We start from the raw sequence: 19,544 nt of genomic DNA on the forward strand, positions 1-19,544 counted from the left end.
GCCCAGGGGCCGCCAAATGGCGGCCGCGGGAACCCCGCCCTGCCGCGCACGAGCGCGGCTGCCACAGCGGCTCCCTCCTCTGCGTTTCGGGGGATTTCCCCCCACTACCCGCCTCACACCGAGGGCGCGGGGTGCCACAACCGGTAACGATACCCCCGCCGCCAGGCAGCCCCCCCCCCGCGCAGCCGCCTCTCCGCACCGCGCCGCCGAGGGGAGGAGGGGAGGCGGGGTGGCGGCTCGGCGGCGGGCAGAGGCGCTGGGCCCCCCCGGTAAGGCGCCGCGGGGGAGGAGGCCGGCGCGGCGTGGCGCCCCCGCTCCCTCACGCCCCTCCTACCTTCCGGACGCGCAGACGTGGCCGAGCCGGGGGGGGGCCTTCAGCCTGACGGCGAGGGGAAGCCCGGGAAAGGCGGCGCCCGTAGCCGCGGGCGGTTGGTGCAGCCGCCGCCCCCTGGGGTAGGACAAGCCTCGGCGGGATTTCGGCCAGGAGCGAGAGCGCCCTGTGCGAAAGGCCCTCCCGTTCCCCCCCCCCCCCAGGGCCTTTCCCGGCGGGGGGCGGCCGTGGCGGGAAAGCCGAGGTGCGGCGGCCATCTTGAGAGCCTCGCGCTTGGGTCCGCCGTTGCTCCCGCCGCCCTGATCGGTGGCCGCTGCGGTGGTCTTGGGAGCCCTTCTCCCTCCTAAGCAAGCTCCCTTCCCTGTCTGCCACGCGTGGGTATCGTGAAGCAGGAGGCCTTTGCTTCCCGGGTGTATTTTTAATTGAAAATTTGTAAGGAATCATTGCATATGGATACGCTGAGAGTTACAACTCCACGTTCATTTCTATAGCAACATTGATTTTGCAGTCGCTTCGTGCCCTCGGGTTCGTGACATAAAATAGAAACGGCAACTGTTACTCAGTCGTAAGCAAACCAGAGCTAACCTGAAGGGGTTTTTTCTTCCCAGGTTGGATTCACTGAGGCACATTTACCTGGTAAAGTTTATGTGGTGCTATGTGAAACTGAGCCCTCGCACGCTTTGAGCTATTCTGCCCAAACCTTCCCCGTGGCCACAGGGCAGCAAGGAGCCTGGCTAAGGAGCCCTGCTTGAGAGGCAGAACACAGCTGTTGGGGCTATCTGAACACAGAATTTGTTCAAATTATATTGCCCAAGTATTTTTGGGTGACAGCAGGAGATAAATTCACATACATTCCTGACTATAATTGCATGGGTTACTCTGGAACATGAGGCTGTTCGAAACTTTGGGGACTCTGGGCTACATTCACTAGAGGGACACTGGCTTGGCTTTGTGTCACTTCACTCTTTGGCACTGTGCCATTTAAGCATATGGCTGGTCAGATCGTCAGTAGAGGTGGAGTGGAAAAAAGCTTTTCCCTTTCCATATTAGTACCAAATTTTTAAAAACTTAGAGCTTGGAGATCCACCCATGTTCAAACCTGTCTTCTCCCAGTTTATGGCAGAAGATTGAAACAAATAGTCTGCAGCTGCAGAGCTATGGATAGAGTGCTGTGGAGTGCAATACCTTTCCTGTGCTTGTTTGGATTGAAAAAAGACTGAAGGTCATTCAAAGTCAATGACTGTATGATATAGCTTACCTCTTCACCTTTGGTAACAATAGATCACATCTATTTTATATGTGGAAATCAACACAGATCTAGTACTTTCTCTATTCATACATTTTCTAATAAACATTTTAAATATCTATGACATTTTTACAGCGTGTTAATYCTTGCTTTCATTTTAGATTCCTGATTTGTTTTATTGAGCGGTTAAAATTAACAAATGTTGGATCAGCAGAAGCAGCTACTTGGTGCATATGTTCTCTAGGGCTTCTAGCAACATTTGTTAAGCTTGTTTTAAAAAAAATGCTCCCCATGGCATCTGAGTGGGCAAAACAAGCATAGTGCTCAGCTGGAGTAAACACAGCCACATGTTGCTGTTTACCACCAGCAGAAGCTTATAGAAAAGTAGCAGTAACATTGGGTCATAGTGACACAGTTGTTCTCAGTAGGATGTGTGATCCTTCTGTTTTGCTCAGTGTCGGGGTGTGCATTCACTACACTTCAAGAACAGTGTGACCCAACTGGGGAGAGGTCAGAGGAGTCCAAAAAAAGATGAGAGATTTGATATGTGAGGAAGACAAGATCAAAATATAAAGAATTGGGTTGGTGCAGTCAAGAGACATATCAAGTTACTACATTTCATTTTATGGTATCTAACACAGTGGTTCTCTTTGTTGTGACTGCAGATTAAGAACGGTTGGCACATTTAGATAGGAACCATATCCACAGTAATTTAAGTCTGTCCAAATAGAGAAAAATATCACCATCAAAATCTCTAAAAGGCACTTTTGTCCCTAACAGCAAAAGCCTTTACATTTTAAAGGTTAATGAGAAGTGAGAAAAACTTTTCTGACATGTTAAACAGAACACAAAATTTTAAAAAATGCAATTATCTTTTATTATTTCAGAAACCAGATCAAAGCAGTTAATGTTACTCAGCAGCTGAAGAGAAGATTTAAAGAGAAAGGATTACAAGTAAGTTGTGGACCAAGTTCATCCATGGTAAGTCTCAAAGGGTTCTCCAAAGCAGTGATCCTGTTTCCAGGAGATCCACTAAACTGGGAAAAGCAAGCCTCATATTAGAAGGCTTAAATTCATTATGCAGGAGCCAGCACATCTCCTGGAGGCTTGATTGCAACCTGAACAGGGTTGAAAACCCTTGATCTAATCAGTCTGCCAAGGGCACACTCAAAGCTGGGCTAGCCAGTGGCGCAGATCGCAGGCTTAGCAGTGTCACTTCAAGTGCCTGTAGAGCATGCGCTGTTCAGGTCACGCAGCAAGAACCACCCTGCCTGCTCAGGCATGCGCTGCTTCCTCACACAGGCTGCGAGAATGGAGCAAATGCAAAGGCTCCTAATAATGCCATCAGTAAGAATTATTGCTGAACAGCTACGCACTTACGTTTAACTTTGTCCAAAACAAATTGTGTCAAACCAACTTACCCTTCCTTGTCTCAGCAGGTAGAGCTGGATATGCTATATTGTGACTTCAGGTAGGCTTTTTACGTAGTCCTGCAAAGCAAACTGAGAAAGGAAACTGTGGTCAAGATGAACTTACTGAAAAGGGTGATCAGAGGTGAAAAGTGAACTCGGAGTAGTTGACTAGTGGCTCACTGTCAAACAGGGAGGACGTAGCACACATGGCCCTGCAAAAAGCTGTCCTGAGTGCAATTACTCTATACTGCCATTAGTCATACAAGAGTAGGAAGCACACTGTCAATGAATCTGCGGACAGCTCAAAGTTTGCAGGGTTTGAAGCACTGTGCAGAAAAGGATTAGGATTCAAAATTATCTTGACAAATTGGAGGAATGATTTGAAATCAGTAATATTAAATTCAGTACAGTGGAAAGTACTACATATGTGGAGGAACAATCACACGCACATACGTGGAATATCGAGGAAGGAATCTGGGATGGGGTAAGAGCAGATGACAAACCGAAGATGAAACAAGGTAACACCATGACAAAAAAAAAAAAAAAGCAAAACTTATTCTGCAATATTGTATGCAGGACACACCAAATGATCATTCTGCTTTATTTGGTGCTGCCAAGCATTAGCTGGAATATTTTGTCTTGTTTTGGACGCACACTTAGAGATTGTTTAGAGACAGTTCGGAGAAGAGCAATGAAAGCTGCAAGAAGCAATGGAATTAGTTACTCTACAAAGAACGTGGAGAGTGAGCATCAAAGCAGTCTGCAAATAGATAAAGTGTTCCAGAGAAGAGGAGGCTCTCCATGTCCAGTGCATGATATGACTAGGAACAATATTTATTCACAAGTTTAAGACAGATTTTAGAAGAAACTTCCTAATTGTAAAGACAGTTAAAAACCACCAGTAATAGGCATTCCTCAAAGGCAGCTGTTCCAGTTCTGAGGAACTGTTTGTTAAATATCTTTGGGTGAGATGATCCAAGTTTACTTGTTCTTTTCTCAGAGCAAATGAATATATATTCTGACTACCCAAATTTCCTTTAGTTAACATTTCTGGTAACAAGCAAAAGCAAACACACAACAGCCTATAAAACTGCAGAAATAATAAGTACATCTAAATTATTTTACAAAACTCAGTTCATGCAAAAGGGTTTTATTATAAAAAATACATTCAGTCATTATTTATATAAATCTGTTAATACTTTTTAATTTCCTTCAATATTGTAAGCATGTTGCTATGGATGATTATCTAAGCAAGTGGCAATTAAAGAAAAATGTAAAGAGGCAAGTTTATTCTACTGTCTTTGAACAAAACATCTTGGGACAGGAAAAGCCTCCCAATATCCTTTTCAATTCCATCAGTTCAGGACTGTGAAGAGATAAGAGCATTTAGGCACATGCTTAACCGTAGAAGCAGAACAGAGCTTGCCAAAAAGCAGGAGTTCCAGGCAATAGGGAATTTTCAACATTTCCCATGAACTAGAAACTTCAAGAATAAATTGTTTCAGAAATGCTGAAATAGGGAGCCATTTTGTTTCAGGAACACCCCGACCCTGCTGCTGCTGAGATAAATAGTCGTATAAATTTCCTTGAATGCAGCAGAGCTCCTTGCATTTCGATCTTCAGCCTGGTGTGCCAAGTTTCCCTGAGTCATATGCCCTAGATCCAGCATCAACAATTTTGAGCGCCGAATTTCAGCTCTGCAGCAGAGCGCCTAGAAGCCCTGAGCTCTCAGAATTGCCAGTCTCCCTGCAGGAATGCTAGGAACCAAACTGTGGCAGAGATTAAACTCTTGGAGTCTCAGATCCTTGTTTAATGTAAAAAGCCAGGAAAGCTTGGCTTGGCTGGCTGTCCCAAAGCCGCATTTCCTGCTTCTTCAGCTCCAAAGTACAGCTACAAGATGGATTATCACAGGGCTTGGAAGTGAAGGAAAAACTGCCAGGAATTTAGGCAGATTCATTCAGAAACCCATTTAGGATTTTAAGAAAATTTGCTCAACAACAAATGTTTCAAAAGAAACATTTTGTGCATAAAATAATCTGCATTTTCTGATCAGCTGAATTACAGAGTACTGCAGGTATGCAAGAACATATGGAGAGAAATAAATCTGATTGTGAAATGAGTACCTGTCATATGCTGTACCTTTCCATTTCAATTATAAATAAAAATAAAGCAAACCTCTAGCACAACCCAAGTTAAAGGGCAGCAGCAGAACCAATTTTAAAAGTAATTGGTTTTCAAATTAAACCGGCACAATCAGTGTATGGATTTTTCTCCCCCAAGTGGAAGATACAAAGTTTGAAAAGATTCTGTCAAAATATAGCTGTGCACCAAGCAGAAACTCACATGATCTATATATTTTCATTTTGACGGTCTATTAATGGGAAGAAATGGTACAGGTCAAAATTTTTATATGCTGGCCAGCAGTTACCATAAAGTCAGCTATGAATGTTTCACAAGTAAGCTTTAGCTATACGCTATTTTCTTTTAAATTAACTTCACTATGAAATTAAGTTTGGGAAGATTTATACCAGCTTCCAAGTTTTGCAGGAATTAGTTATCTGAGTTTTAGGCTGTACACTGGAAATCGGTATTGGAACCTTTTAAGAGCCACATCTCATTTCTCAGACACAATAGATAGTAAATATAAGGCAGGATCTTGAAACCTATATTTACTTTATGCCTGTGCCCTTTTCTAGCTTCCCTCAGGCAATAGTAGGATTTTTGCCTACATAAGGAGTTTGGGAATTTGTCCAAACCCAGGACAGCTGAGGAAATATGAGAAAGAGTAGAAATTAAATTAAATTAAATGGGGAATTAGCAATAAAGGAAGGAGAAAAGGCATTTGAAGGGAAAAGCTGGAATGACCAAGGAAAGAACAAACATTTGTATACCTGATGAGAATTTTTCTAACCTGGTAATCTTGACATACATCAAAAAGAGATATTTTTCTTGTGAGGCCACATGGGAAGGAATGGAAGAATTTCATTTTCTCACTCCTCTCTCTTTCTAGAAACTCTCCCTACACAACCATCCCAAGTGAATTGCCACAACCCTCCCTAACCTATGTCTGTGAATTGCTACAGAAAAGGGGAAGAGAGAGGTTAAAAAAGCTAGGGGGGATAGCAGGTAAAATAATAAGTGACAGTGAGGCAAAGAGCATACTTTGACAAGAGTATAAGGATGTGACTTGTGGCATACATGTGAGAGAATGAAGACTGAGGGCTATAAACACTGTGTGGGACAGTATCTCTCCAGGGCTGAATGGAGGGGGAGCTGTAGGTGGGAGCTTTCACCTCTCTCAGCTGCAGAGGTCAGCAGTCCGTGCCAGGGACATCCCCTACCACAGCAGAAAGGCAGAGAAAATTTGGGAGAAGTTGTCTCAGGACCTGGGAAGCAGCAAGAGGTGGCAGAGAGTTTTAAGACTGAAATTTATTCCAGTTTGTGTCTATGTGACTGTCATGCTTCTCTCTTTCTGCAATAACTGCTGAGGCTACAGCGAGTCAAGACCTGGGACTGGAACCAGTTGTGCTTGCTCAGTTTTGTACTTCGGAAGAACATGCGATACTTACCCCAGTGTGCACTCACTGCAAGCTCCCCTTTTCCCTGTGTTGTCCATAGGTTTTCTGCCAGTCTTTGTAATGCAAGATAAATATTACAGCTCACTGCAGTTTTAGAGACCAAGTGGCTGGATTGTGAATATATTTTTTCCCTCAACAGTATGGATGCACTGCAAGGGTAACACCGTGATCAATATAAATATTTCCTTTAAAAACAAGTGTCCTGGCCAACACTAACAGGCTTGTGGCACTGTCAAAGCCCCAGCTAGATGGAGGTATCACCCACATAAACATGCCTTACCCATCCACAGGAGGGCCTCACCATGGTCTGAATATGTTGGAGAAAACATGCATTTCACTATCCAGGACTGAGTCTAAGCAGATYTGGAAAGTTTAGCTATGGAGGAGGTGGATTAGAAAACACACACATGTACATTAGAAGAAAAAATATATATATTAAGCCTCTGGAAAGAAAAGGAAAAGAAGAAAAGCTGCCAAAAAGCGTACAAGATGACCAGGTCAGTCAGGCCTTGGTCATTTTTTGCACTCTGACTTTACTTCAGCACTTCGGCTCTGGGTTCACTAATCTCTATTACACACTGTCTGCAGCTTTCATTTTCACTACTCTTCACATGTCATAAATAGCTTTTCTCCCTGTCCTTAGCCACAGCAACAGTATCTCCCCTCACCTCTGCTGTCATCACACACTGACACACTTAGATTGTCAGGCCACGGCCTTCTCAGAGAGCATTTCTCTCAATGCATTTATTTTGCATTTGCTTTGGGAAATGACAGTGCTCATGTTCACAGTTAGCCAGCTGTGACCACTTTTCCCCCATGCTTCTCTCCAGATTTCTCCAGTTTGTACTCACCACAGAGACAAAGAATTTGGAATTCTTTGGATTCATTCATTCATTCATTTGGATTTGGCTCTGGTACCTGCAGATGCAGTGCTTGGTTTGAGTTGGCTTTTTTCAGACTTTATTAGGATCACGTGAAACAAGAACTTCAAATTTTCTTTGATTTTTAAAGAAGTTTCTCACTCACTCTGTCTTTCTGTCAATTTTATTTTTCTTCTTTACTTGGTTAGGATATAAAACATGTCTTAGCATAGTAGTGTTAGAACAGCCACAAGGAGTCATTATGTTCTTGCCAGGAAAAGCATCTTTGTACTGACATCTGTGTTCAGAAAGTGAACCTGACAGGAGCATCAGCCCTAGTACTGATTTCCGAATGCCCAGCACCTTGCCAGTGATTTACTTCACTGCCAGACCAATACAAAACACTTCAAGACGAGCATTTTAGTCATCTTTGTATTCCATTTGCACTCATGTCAGCCATTATACACATTTGACACTGAAGGAGAGACTTGTCTGTTTTATGGGAAGTTTTCAATGTGACCAAATTATCTTTCTGAAATCTTCATGTTTGTTTATCTACAGCTGACCACCTTGACCCTGTTACTGTTTTAAATTCAATATAGTGGTAGCAAAGTTTGAAATTACATTAAGAAAATGTCAATAGTGAAATTAATATTTGTAAATTGAAGTAAGAAAGCATTATAATTCAAAAATTATTAGATTTATGTGCTGTGTTAACCTTGCTGCATTCCAGAAAAATATAATGAAGCATTTAGATTATTTGCTTATCAGACTTTTTTAAATTTATTTCCAGCACTTTTTCACAAAATCTCTATGCCCACTTAAGTCAAAGGTACACACCCCAGCCAGTGTAAATACTGCAGCTTTTCTAGTCCAAATACAAAGAAGCAAGGCTGATAAACACAGGAAAGGTAATTTTAGAGACTACTATTAAGAGTTTATTTTTTCATAGCACTACATATAAAGTCATGAGAGCTATAGCATGCAAAGACAAACGACTGTCCCTGCACCAAAGAACTAACACTGTAATAAGAAGGGTTTCTGGTAAAAATTGCTGGGTTCTTTTGAAACTGAATGTTGCAGTCACTTTCCAATACAGTCTTTTTACTTTTCTACAGTCCTAAGCTCAGTAGCCATTCTCTCCCTAAAAATCGCAGACAGTGTCATTCTGCCTTTCATATAAAATTAATCCTTCATCACTTTGACACTACAGAATCAAGAACTAAAGATGGTTATTAAACTTACCAAAAATATATTTTGAATCTTACAGGAAAACATTCTTGTTTGAATACAAGAAGAATATTTAGAAGGAAAGGTTTTTCAAGCATCTTTCCCAGAACATGAGCTCTGAGATTGCAAWAGTATATTTAGTCCTATAAAGTTAGCATATTATCGCAATATCACAGAAGTATCATAAAGAACTATTTAAAAGCTCTCAGGTTCTTAAATAGGAAGAAAGTTGCTAGGCAAGACTTCCAAAAAAACTGTGTACCAACATCCTTGATTTTGATGGGACAGAAGCCCCAAAATACTTTTGAAAGTTCCCCTAAAGACCTATCTGCAACTTTAGGCACCAGATATTTCAGAAAACCTCCCCTTATGCTTCATATCACTTTCCATTAAAACAGGAACAAGCCAACTTAGGAAAAAAGATCCAAAAAGTCTCCAAAGGCGACATTATTTTAGGTCTTTTTTTTTTGCCAGACTAACTCCAGTCAAGTTTATAAGTCACTATTTTCCTTAAATAATATGTCAGAGGTTACATCCCTGCAGACTTTAGGATTTGATTTTCTTCTCAGTTATAACAGTATAAATCACAAATAACTCCACTGACCTCATTGAAATTCTAAGAGTAAAAGAATGCAGAACTGGACTGTTGGTGTCTACTCAAAACTGCCTTTATCTGTTAGTTGCTATGTGTATAAAAGAGACCAAAGTTGTGCATAAGGATAGAAGCAGAACAAACAGAAGAACTGAACAAGTGCAGAAGCATTCGAGGTGACACACAGTCATGACTCATTTTGCAAATAATTTCCACTGAATGAGAGGGAAAATTTGGACAAAGAAAATAATTTTCTTAAGCTTAAATATCAAAATATTGAAGGAATAAAGCAGGTTATCAGTTAACCAGAAGACAAATAAATGTAATAAATTCTGACAAAACTGACAACATTGCTGACTTAAATTTAAAAAACATGGTATACTCAAGGCAAAATTGAAGAAATCTAGCTACTGTTAAGTTAATATTACTAGCATATAGTAGCTGCTGTAACTCAAAGATTTCCTATCCAAGTGGTATAAAAGAGAGAGATCTAGTTGTCTGAGATGCCGTGAGATGGCCTAAAGAGACTCCCTTTCGCAGGGGAACTTTAAGCAGACATATATCTGATACATTCTTCTTCTATGCCAGTAACTCACCACTTTCCAACTATAAAGAAGCAGGAGGCTTCCTAGGGATATTTTAAAGCATGATATTAGGAACACCAAGTAAAAACAGGTGTAGCCACACTTTTAAAGGGACTCTATGCCAGTAGTATAAGTCAGGTGCATTACTGCATAAATTTATTTTGCACCAGTGTTGGGGTTCCTTTACTTAAAGAGCTACAAGTGGCTGTAGCCATCCTTCTCTGTTACAAGTCAAGACCTAACTGCTCTTTACTCACCTCCTACTTTTGTGCAGTAGATTTTCTGGACAATCAGTTCCAATCAAGGTTTCCTTTTTCCTTATCTTATTTTGTATTCTTTCAAAGTATGCCCTTCTTAAAATCCAATATCTGTGTGCTACTTGCCTTTGAGTATGCCATTACCAACATATCAAATCTGATTGCATTGTGATCATTCACCCTTGAATGTCCACACAGTTCTATCTTCTCATATTTTTCTTCTGTTTCCTTAGATCAAAACAGAGTCTATTCTGCTTGGACATTGAACAAACTGAAACATGCTCTTGTCTTGTGCTTTCAGAGACGTGGTTTATGTCTTACTTTTTTACTGTTAAAGAAACTGAAAAATTCTATGACTAGCTTTTAGGTCCTGTTATCTACATGAATATCTCCTGCTTCTGTGTTCTTATAATTAGTTCCCTCTCTGCAGCTAGTAATCAAGGCAGAGGTGATAGCAGCTATCCTAAGAGGTARACAAAGATTATTAGCTCTGAAAAAAAGAAATTCTTGGTATTTGCATAACAGTCAGATAAAGCTGAAAGTCCTAGGTGAACTGAGAGTACTGCATGGTATGGAGATGTTGTACCTTGACAGTACACATAACTAGAGATGAATGGCAGGCTTATGTTTCCTCTTAAGTATATCTCTTCTCACTCACTCTTAAAGGTAAGATCCACAAAGTGCAACAAAACAATTTCTATCAGCCCAAAGCCAAGTAGTGAGATGTTCTTGAAGAAGATAAGGAAGCAGTGCCATCTATAGATTGTATACCACCTACAGATTGCATAACAAACAAACAAAAAAACCCACAAATGTTTTATATAGGGCAGTTCCAATATTTTAGCAACATGTGGCTCAGCTCAAAATGTCTATGGCTGCAATATGTTTTCAATTAGTCTTTATCTGGAAGCATTATAGATACACAACAAAAGATTAAATTGGTACAAGAATGAATAGACTAGCTTTTCCCCTGGTCATTAACTACAAAACTTCCCCTTAATGTCTTATCTAAGTAAGGCAGAAATTGTTACAACTGTTTACTCCTAGGCTGCATTTTAATTATGAATTAGATATTCTTCCCTTCTCACCATCCTATTTTGCTTACTCCCAAACTGTATTTCTGATCTGTATCTTCTTCAACTAAGATTTTGTGTGGCTGCAAGGAAAATTATGCATCCGCAGACCAGTTCCTGAACCATAGGTACCACCACCTTACTCAGGAAGGAGGAAAGAAAATATAGAGTCCTCTGTGCAGAGGTACCAGGATGCGGAGGGTTGAGCCTACACTATACAGTGAGTGTGCTGAAATGCAGATTGGCCTGTCCTCACCGCTTTCTGAAAACAACAAACTCACCACCATTTCTGAAAACAAAAACCAAGGACAGGTCAATATGCCATTTTGGTAAGTCATCTAACATTCAGTACCAGTCTCTGTGTGATACCTACTTAGTATTAGGGAGATTTCACTTAACTGGCGAGGAGCACGAGAGCTAAGTAGAGGGGAAGAAAGGGCTTGATTCCACCCAGGCACCTCACAGGCCTACTTATACATGTTATATAAAAAGGCTTTGAAGGAGAACCATAAATAGAATCCTGAAGCACTGAAAACCAGGAATTTATTTTCTTGATATGTGTCTTAGCCACTAGACTATGGTGTCATTCATGCTTCTATGCTTGGTTTCAACTAGCGGGAGGGAGGGAGAGGAGTAGAGGGGGCATCCCCCGTCAGCCTGCCCTATTGCCTTGGAAAGCAGAAGCCTTGAGTTTGGCCCCTCTTGACTCCTGGTAGCCTAGAACCCATCTCCTCCCTGGAGGAGTGTTCTAAATATTAGGGTTTTATTAAACATACAACAATTAGAGTATTATTAATCAGGATAGTATAAAAAGTTTGAGCATCACTGTCATTAATATTGTAAAAGAAAACTGAAGTACCCATTTCTGGGAAGGGTCCAAACATCTCAGTATGTGTGGCAAACTAGAACATATATACTGGCCTGGACCACAGTGGGACTTGAGTGGGAGATATTTGATTTTCAAGCATTAATATCTAAAGTATTCCAGAGTCCTCCCTTCAGCATCCTAGGTCCTTTGAAACCCTAATATAACAGACACATCTATAAATACAATGGTATCTGTGATAGGACTGTTCTTTTACACACCAGATTAAATAGTAAAATCACTGAAAAAAGCATCTCCTACCTTCCTGCCACCATCATTGCTTCAGTAGCAAGAGGAAGACTAGGGAAAATGTGGGCCCTTTGCTGAATGGGGTGGGTGCCCTGGTGACRAAGGATGCAGAGAAGGCAGAGTTACTGAATGCCTTCTTTGCTTCAGTCTTTACTGCTCAGGCCAGCCCTCAGGAACCCCAGACCCTGGAGGCAAGAGAGAAAGTCTGGAGRAAGGAAGACTTTCCCTTGGTGGAGGAGGAGTGGGTTAGAGATCACTTAAGCAAACTTGTCACCCACAAATCCATGGGCCCTGACAGGATGCACCCACGAGTGCTGAGGGAGCTGGCGGACGTTATTGCTGAGCCACTCTCCATCATCTTTGAAAGGTCATGGAGAACAGGAGAGGTGCCTGAAGACTGGAAGAAAGCCAGTGTCACCCCAGTCTTCAAAAAGGGCAGGAAGGAGGACCCAGGGAACTACAGGCCAGTGAGCCTCACCTGCATCCCTGGAAAGGTGATGGAGCAGCTCATCCTGGAGGCCATCTCCAAGCATGTGGAGGACAAGAAGGTGCTCAGGAGTAGTCAGCATGGCTTCACCAAGGGGAAATCATGCCTAACCAATCTGATAGCCTTCTCTGATGGAATGACTGGCTGGGTAGATGAGGGGAGAGCGGTGGATGTTGTCTACCTAGACTTCAGCAAGGCTTTTGACACTGTCTCCTATAACATCCTCATAGACAAGCTCAGGAAGTGTGGGCTGGATGAGTGGAGAGTGAGGTGGATTGAGAACTGGCTGAATGGCAGAGCTCAGAGAGTTGTGATCAGCAGCGCAGAGTCTAGTTGGAGGCCTGTAGCTAGCGGTGTCCCCCAGGGGTCAGTACTGGGTCCAGTCTTGTTCAACTTCTTCATCAATGACCTGGATGAAGGGACAGAGTGCACCCTCAGCAAGTTTGCTGACGATACAAAACTGGGAGGAGTGGCAGATACGCCAGAGGGCTGTGCTGCCATTCAGAGAGACGTGGAGAGGCTGGAGAGGTGGGCGGAGAGGAACCTCATGAAGTTCAACAAAGGCAAGTGCAGGGTCCTGCACCTGGGGAGGAATAACCCCAGTCACCAGTACAGGTTGGGGGCTGACCTGCTGGAAAGCAACTCTGCGGAGAAGGACCTGGGAGTGCTGGTGGACACCAAGTTAAGCATGAGGCAGCAATGTGCCCTTGTGGCCAAGAAGGCCAATGGTATGCTGGGGTGCATCAGGAAGAGCACTGCCAGCAGGTCGAGGGAGGTGATTCTCCCCCTCTACTCAGCCCTGGTGAGGCCACGTCTGGAGTACTGCGTCCAGTTCTGGGCTCCCCAGTACAAGAGGGATGTGGCACTACTGGAGCAAGTCCAGCGAAGGGCTACAAAGATGATTAGGGGACTGGAGCATCTCTCTTATGAGGAAAGGCTGAGAGAGCTGGGCCTGTTTAGCYTGGAGAAGAGAAGGCTGAGAGGAGATCTTATTAACATGTACAAGTAACTGAAGGGAGAGTGTCAAGAGGATGGAGCCAGACTCTTTTCAGTGGTGCCCAGCGACAGGACGCGAGGCAACGGGCACAAACTGAAACACAGACGCTTCCATCTGAACATGAGGAAAAACTTTTTCACTGTGAGGGTGACAGAGCACTGGAACAGGTTGCCCAGGGAGGTTGTGGAGTCTCCACCCTTGGAGATATTCAGAAGCTGTCTGGACAGGGTCCTGGCAACCTGCTCTAGGTGACCCTGCTTGAGCAGGTGGTTTGAAGTACATGATCTCCAGAGGTCCCTTCCAACCTCAGCAATTCTGTGATTCTGTGATCATGTTTTTCTTATAGAAATCATTATTGTAAATGTCATGACTTTTGATATCTTGTTATTCCTATAAAATACATACTAGTGTCAGGCTTGCTACCCAAATTTCCAGAACAATGCAACATTTTACTGTCATATATAATTACAGCCAAACCATGGGTAGCAAACTCAGCATTCAATACAAGAACATTAGAATCAAAGAACTTCTTCAATGTTAGAGCACAGTCAACTTCAAATCTTAAACTCACAGATGAGATTTCCTCTAAAAATATATATACAACCCTTAATATTGTCTGTCATTCCAGGCCAGCAAGAGTTGACTTTTCCAACCCGTATTATTGCACAGGGCAGAGACACTAATCTGAATGAAAATCTCTCTGGGAAAAACTGTCATTTCCTCATACACAATAACAGCCAGAYTCACATTTCCAGTCACTTTCCACACATAAGTAAAACAAGAGCTTATCAAATATAATAGGGTTGTCCACAGATTCTGTGGCACAAGTACAGCCACTATTATCAGCCAGAAAAGCAATTACAACAAGAACAGTCTTGCTAATGGGTGACATTTTGGTCTTTACTGCAACAGTTCTTCAAACTAAGCAAGTCTTTAGACATGGTAGTTTAAATTTTGTTACAATAAAAAGGCATTATTCCTAGATAGGACAGGTCTACTCGTGAGAAACTGCATGTGTGTGATAATAAAAATAGGCTAATAACAAAGGATATACACTTGACAAAAACAACTTGAGTAGCCAATAGGAATTCGATAACAATGTACATGGTTAGAAAATGCCTGGAAAATGAGTAGATAAAATAGTTAAAATGAGGTGTAAAAGATGGTTCTTCTAGGCATTCATTTGCAGATGTCTCACCCTGTTCCGCCAGGCTGTTTTAAAAGATACATGAGGTAAACAAGATAGCCTTATTAGAAAAAAATTTGCTTTGATTTTGGTAATAAAACAAAGCCCCTTAATTTCATTTTAACTAAACAAGTGGCTTTCTCTAATAATTTCAGTGTCTCAGGTCAGATAAATCCAGCAAAAGCAGTAAGTGTTAATTGGGATCTATTTAATCTCTTTTGCAAAAATTTAAATTTCATATTAAAGAAACTTTTCATCCAGTTTACAGTGTCAGTCTTTCTTGTTTTTTGCTTTTGTAATTTAAGATACAATCCAATGATAACTAAAACTAACAGAAAATTTTTAAATTGACTTCAGTGTGTGGGTCAGCCATTTAGTCATACAGTCCTTTTGTTGCCAAGAAGCTTTAGGATCAGCTCTTAATGACCCTGATAAGCATCTGGTATGTTACTCTTGGGCACCACAAGAATCTGATCCTAGCGTAGCATAAACCACATGTTCACTGGCTGTCTTCTGTCCCCCCACCCTCTGCGGAAAATATCCCATTTGTCTTAGGTGCAGAAATAGCGAATAGCAAATTGCAGTTGAATTACAATAATTGTTTCTTAAGCAACATTCCAACATCATTTCAAAGACATTTTGTATCACTTGTACCCTAAAACTCCACACAGAGTTTATTATTTCTTTTTAGTCTACAAAAAATTCAATTGGAATTAAAAGACAGTCAATTATAAAAGAAAAACTGTTTGAGTTTTTCAACCAGTTCACAGTGGACGTAATTTCAATTCTATTTTTTAAATTCTAGTTAAAGAAATAAAAAAAAAAAAACCTTCGTTCCAAAATAGAACAATTTTTTTTCTGCATACCCCACTGCGAGACAAGCTAAGCTCTTCCATCAACAGCTGCAAATTCTGGTCCATCTCAGGAGAGAAAAGAATAAATTCTAATGTGAAGCTGGTTTTCAGATGAAGAGCTATCACTATTGCAGACATGCCTGAGCAGTGGTTTGCCCTGGTACCAGCCAGTACCAATTCATTTCCCGCTTGCAAGTGTATCACTCATTGCAGAGCAATAGGTGTGTGTGTTGCAAAGGAAGCTACACCAGACCCACGGTTCCTGCTATGCCTTAGAGGTAAAGTACTTTCTTCTTCTTACAGTGGCATCTTCTTGCAAGTGATGGCCTGAAGAGCAATCTGAAGTACTGGACAAACTTCCCAGACAGGGGAGAAAACGTAATTCCATGCGGCAGCGGTGCGGTAATCCAGAGCTTGCTGATCCACAGGTTCAGACCAAGGAGTCTCCTGAAAGCACAGGTAGCAAAACTGAGTGCTCTCTCCCGGGCCATAGAAGTTCATGGTCCTGGCTGCAGCACCCACTTGGGCACCATATTAAAACATTAGTGATCAATAGCAGAAATCAAGAAAGAACCATCTCCATGGTAAGAGGAGACTTTAAGTATCGCTTGTGGGTGGAGGAGGGCAAGAGAATGGGAAGTAATTTCTAGTACAGTAAAAACAATTGCTCCTCTAGTCAGACTTCAACACTTGGCCTTGTATTTTTCCTGTAATTTTTACTGATGGCAGGGAGCTTTGATAAACAGCTCTATAAATAGTGAAAGCAGCATTGACCACGATTCTGCTTCTGGCCAATGCCGTTGCACGGTTGCAAGATTCACTGCTATTCACTCAGTACTGGAAGAGATTTTGACAGGTGCCAAATGCCATCCCTGCCCACCCTACAAAATGTTTTAGCAATGAGTAAACATGGGGGGGGAGGAATCATACTATATTGTAAGGAATAGAGAAAGACAGCACAAGGGGAAAGGAATGTTTATTATAATTAATGGTAGTGAAATTAAGCAATAAGTATTCCAAAGTATTAGTAATGTAACTCTGTAAGAAAGACCAATATAGTGGTTTCATTGATACTTTTTCCCAATGATATCTTCTTCAGTCCTGCCTGCTTACAAATAAAGCCATGTTTTCAACCACTCTCTTGTATAACCCAAGTCTTGATGCTGAGAGTTAAGGCAGACTCATTCTTTTCTCGTAACAAAGGTTTTTCAGGATAAAGCGTACCCTCAGAAAAGGCTCTGCAAACTTGTTCTCCAGTGAAATTGTGACATCGATGCAAACCTCTTCTGTTCTCCCTTTACAGCAACAATTTGTAGAGCTGCCATTGATTGAAACTCAGTGATTCTGTCAGTGAGTGATACATGGGAAAAAATATGACTCTCAGCTCCCTCTTTATTTCCATTGCTAACAGGAATAAAATAGCAACAAAAGTGTTCCTAAAATCACCAAAAAAGATTGAATTGCTTCAAGGGCTTACTGTTTGGAGCAGAAGAACCAGATTCACCAGCACATTTCAAAGCAGAGCAAGAGCCTCCTTTCAGGCAAGGTCTACTTTTAAAATGCAGTATTTCAGAAACTGTCAGCTCCAGATCTGCCTAATTCAAGGTTCAGGTTTCTGTGCTTCTACAACAGGCAAAAATCTTCAGACACTCTGTTGCCAGCTACATGCTCCACACACGCACCTGTCACATATTGAACTTGAAAAGTGCACATTAACCTTCATAATATAAAGGTACAACTGAAAGGTATATTTGGAAATTCCCCAAAAGACCTTTGAAACCATACTTCGAAACCATAGTCCGTTTTAAACATTACCTTTTAAAAAATACATTTGACCCTATGATGAAGAATTCAATTAGGATATTTCACAGGTAATGACTTTTTATTTTCTAATTCAGCCATCCATAAAATGGAGTCTTCTGTGTGCTTACTGAAGCATTTTTAATTGTGCTTTTCTTTACAGCCAAGCTGAAGGCCAGTAGAATAAGAAATGAATTTAAAAGTTCATTATATTCTCCAGATTTTTAGGGAAAACACTGTCATGAGGTAAGCATGGAGTTGCTCCTCACTTTCAAAAAGAGCTGTTCAGACCATATACTTGGTGACTAGTGAACAGGAAAACATCGCTTCCGTTAARCAAGTTTTTCCTGTGGCATAGCACAGGCCACAGCCCTGTGCAATGGCCATGCCAGCTGCACATTGGCCAAAGGAGGACTGATCAGCTGCAAGGTCTGGCTGCCTTGAATGAAAGAGAGCTCCCATAAGAAGCCCCACTAGAAACAGCAGCTCCCTGAAGGCAAGCTTATCCCAAGACCCATCAGAAACCCCTAAATGATAGCCTTTGACAGGTGAGAGTGGCTGGTGTAAGCAGTTGAAATTACTTGGTTAACTGTCACCTACTCATCCCTGGACCTGCCTGGCCACTACAGCCCTGCTGGCGGATCACTGGGCCATACTGACCCTGACACCGGCTCTGGCCCCGATCCTGACCAGGACTTGCCACCGTGCACCCCAGCTCCTTGTGGTGAGGCCGCTGCTCCTGTCTGCCTGGCACCACTCAGCTCCCGGCTCACCTTCCCCTGCGGAGCAGCTGCCCTCGCTGCGCCCAGACAGGAACAAGTTGGGTGAAACCAATCAGCCATTAGGCACTAAAATGAATTCCCTCAGAGAGTCCACAAAGGACAGATATACCCCATGACTAATGGCAAAATAATCTGATGTCTTAGTCCATACTTACATCCTCAAAAAAAATGTCTGGGAACTAGAATTAGTAAACCGACTACACACTAAAAATCACAAATTCAAGAGAAGCATTGGTTTTGTACATCATCATAGTTTTCCTCACACATCACCTATGGTTAAATCCTTCACATCCAAGAAGCAATAGTTGTCCATCTGTCTCACTGTCCCTAGGAGCTGAATGAGCTCCTTGGCTGTCTCTACGCTAATGCCTCAAATACCTCTCTTCTACCAGCCATTTTCCTCTCCAGGTTGTTCAATATAAAAGTTAAACTCAGGGCATGTTCTCAAACCATAACTTGGCAGATTACTATTTTTATACGAAATCTAAGAAGGACTTGTGTGCCTAAAAGCTTGTCTGTTTTTTCTAGTTATACCAGTTGATCTAAGAAGAGCTACCACACCTCTTGCCCTACCAGCACTGGCTTGCCAGATAACTCCCTTTATTGCCTATAACAAATCTCTGTTAGAAGACCAGGAAGGAGGATTTCACACAATCTCTAGTCAGGAAAGACAAAATATAGATTAATTAAACAATTAGGTCTTGGTCCAGAAATTTAGCTCTAATCAGTTAATATCTATAATACTAAGTATCCACTTAGAAAGGTGGTCACTAAGCATATCTCCATCTGGTCTAGAATGACTAATTTTGCAAAAACATCAACACCCCGGAAAATTATTCTCAGCAGTACACAGTGTTTACCAAAAACTGCTTGCAGTGGGCAACAGCCAGTCCTCCTGAACTCTTCAAGACCTCATATCCACTTGTCCCTCATATTAAGAAACCTACAGGGAAAATTGCTGCTAGCGGCTTCATATCTCCTAGGAGTCCTAAATCTTGTACAGATGGTTTTCTTGGTGCTTTTAGTCCCCCAAAATATCTAAGAAAACGACTATCAAATATAGTGTGCTGATAGTGTCAGTAGCCTTGAGAATTTAAGCAACTATCTTATATAAGTGTATTATTATGTATATTCCCTAAAAATAATAATAATAATAAAAAA

The 19,544-nt window shown here is 41.8% G+C and overlaps 1 long non-coding RNA gene across 1 annotated transcript; it reads left to right on the forward strand.

Annotated features, from left to right (window-relative positions):
- The first annotated feature begins 400 nt into the window (after window positions 1–400).
- On the forward strand, window positions 401–19,088 carry LOC112963123. Its single transcript, XR_003252499.1, has 3 exons — window positions 401–453; window positions 2,465–2,531; window positions 16,105–19,088. It is a non-coding gene; the product is annotated as an uncharacterized LOC112963123 (long non-coding RNA).
- Window positions 19,089–19,544: the final 456 nt, after the last annotated feature.

Source organism: Apteryx rowi, unplaced genomic scaffold (assembly GCF_003343035.1).
Source record: "Apteryx rowi isolate R43461 unplaced genomic scaffold, aptRow1 scaffold_161, whole genome shotgun sequence".
Classification (NCBI taxonomy): Eukaryota; Metazoa; Chordata; class Aves; order Apterygiformes; family Apterygidae; genus Apteryx; species Apteryx rowi.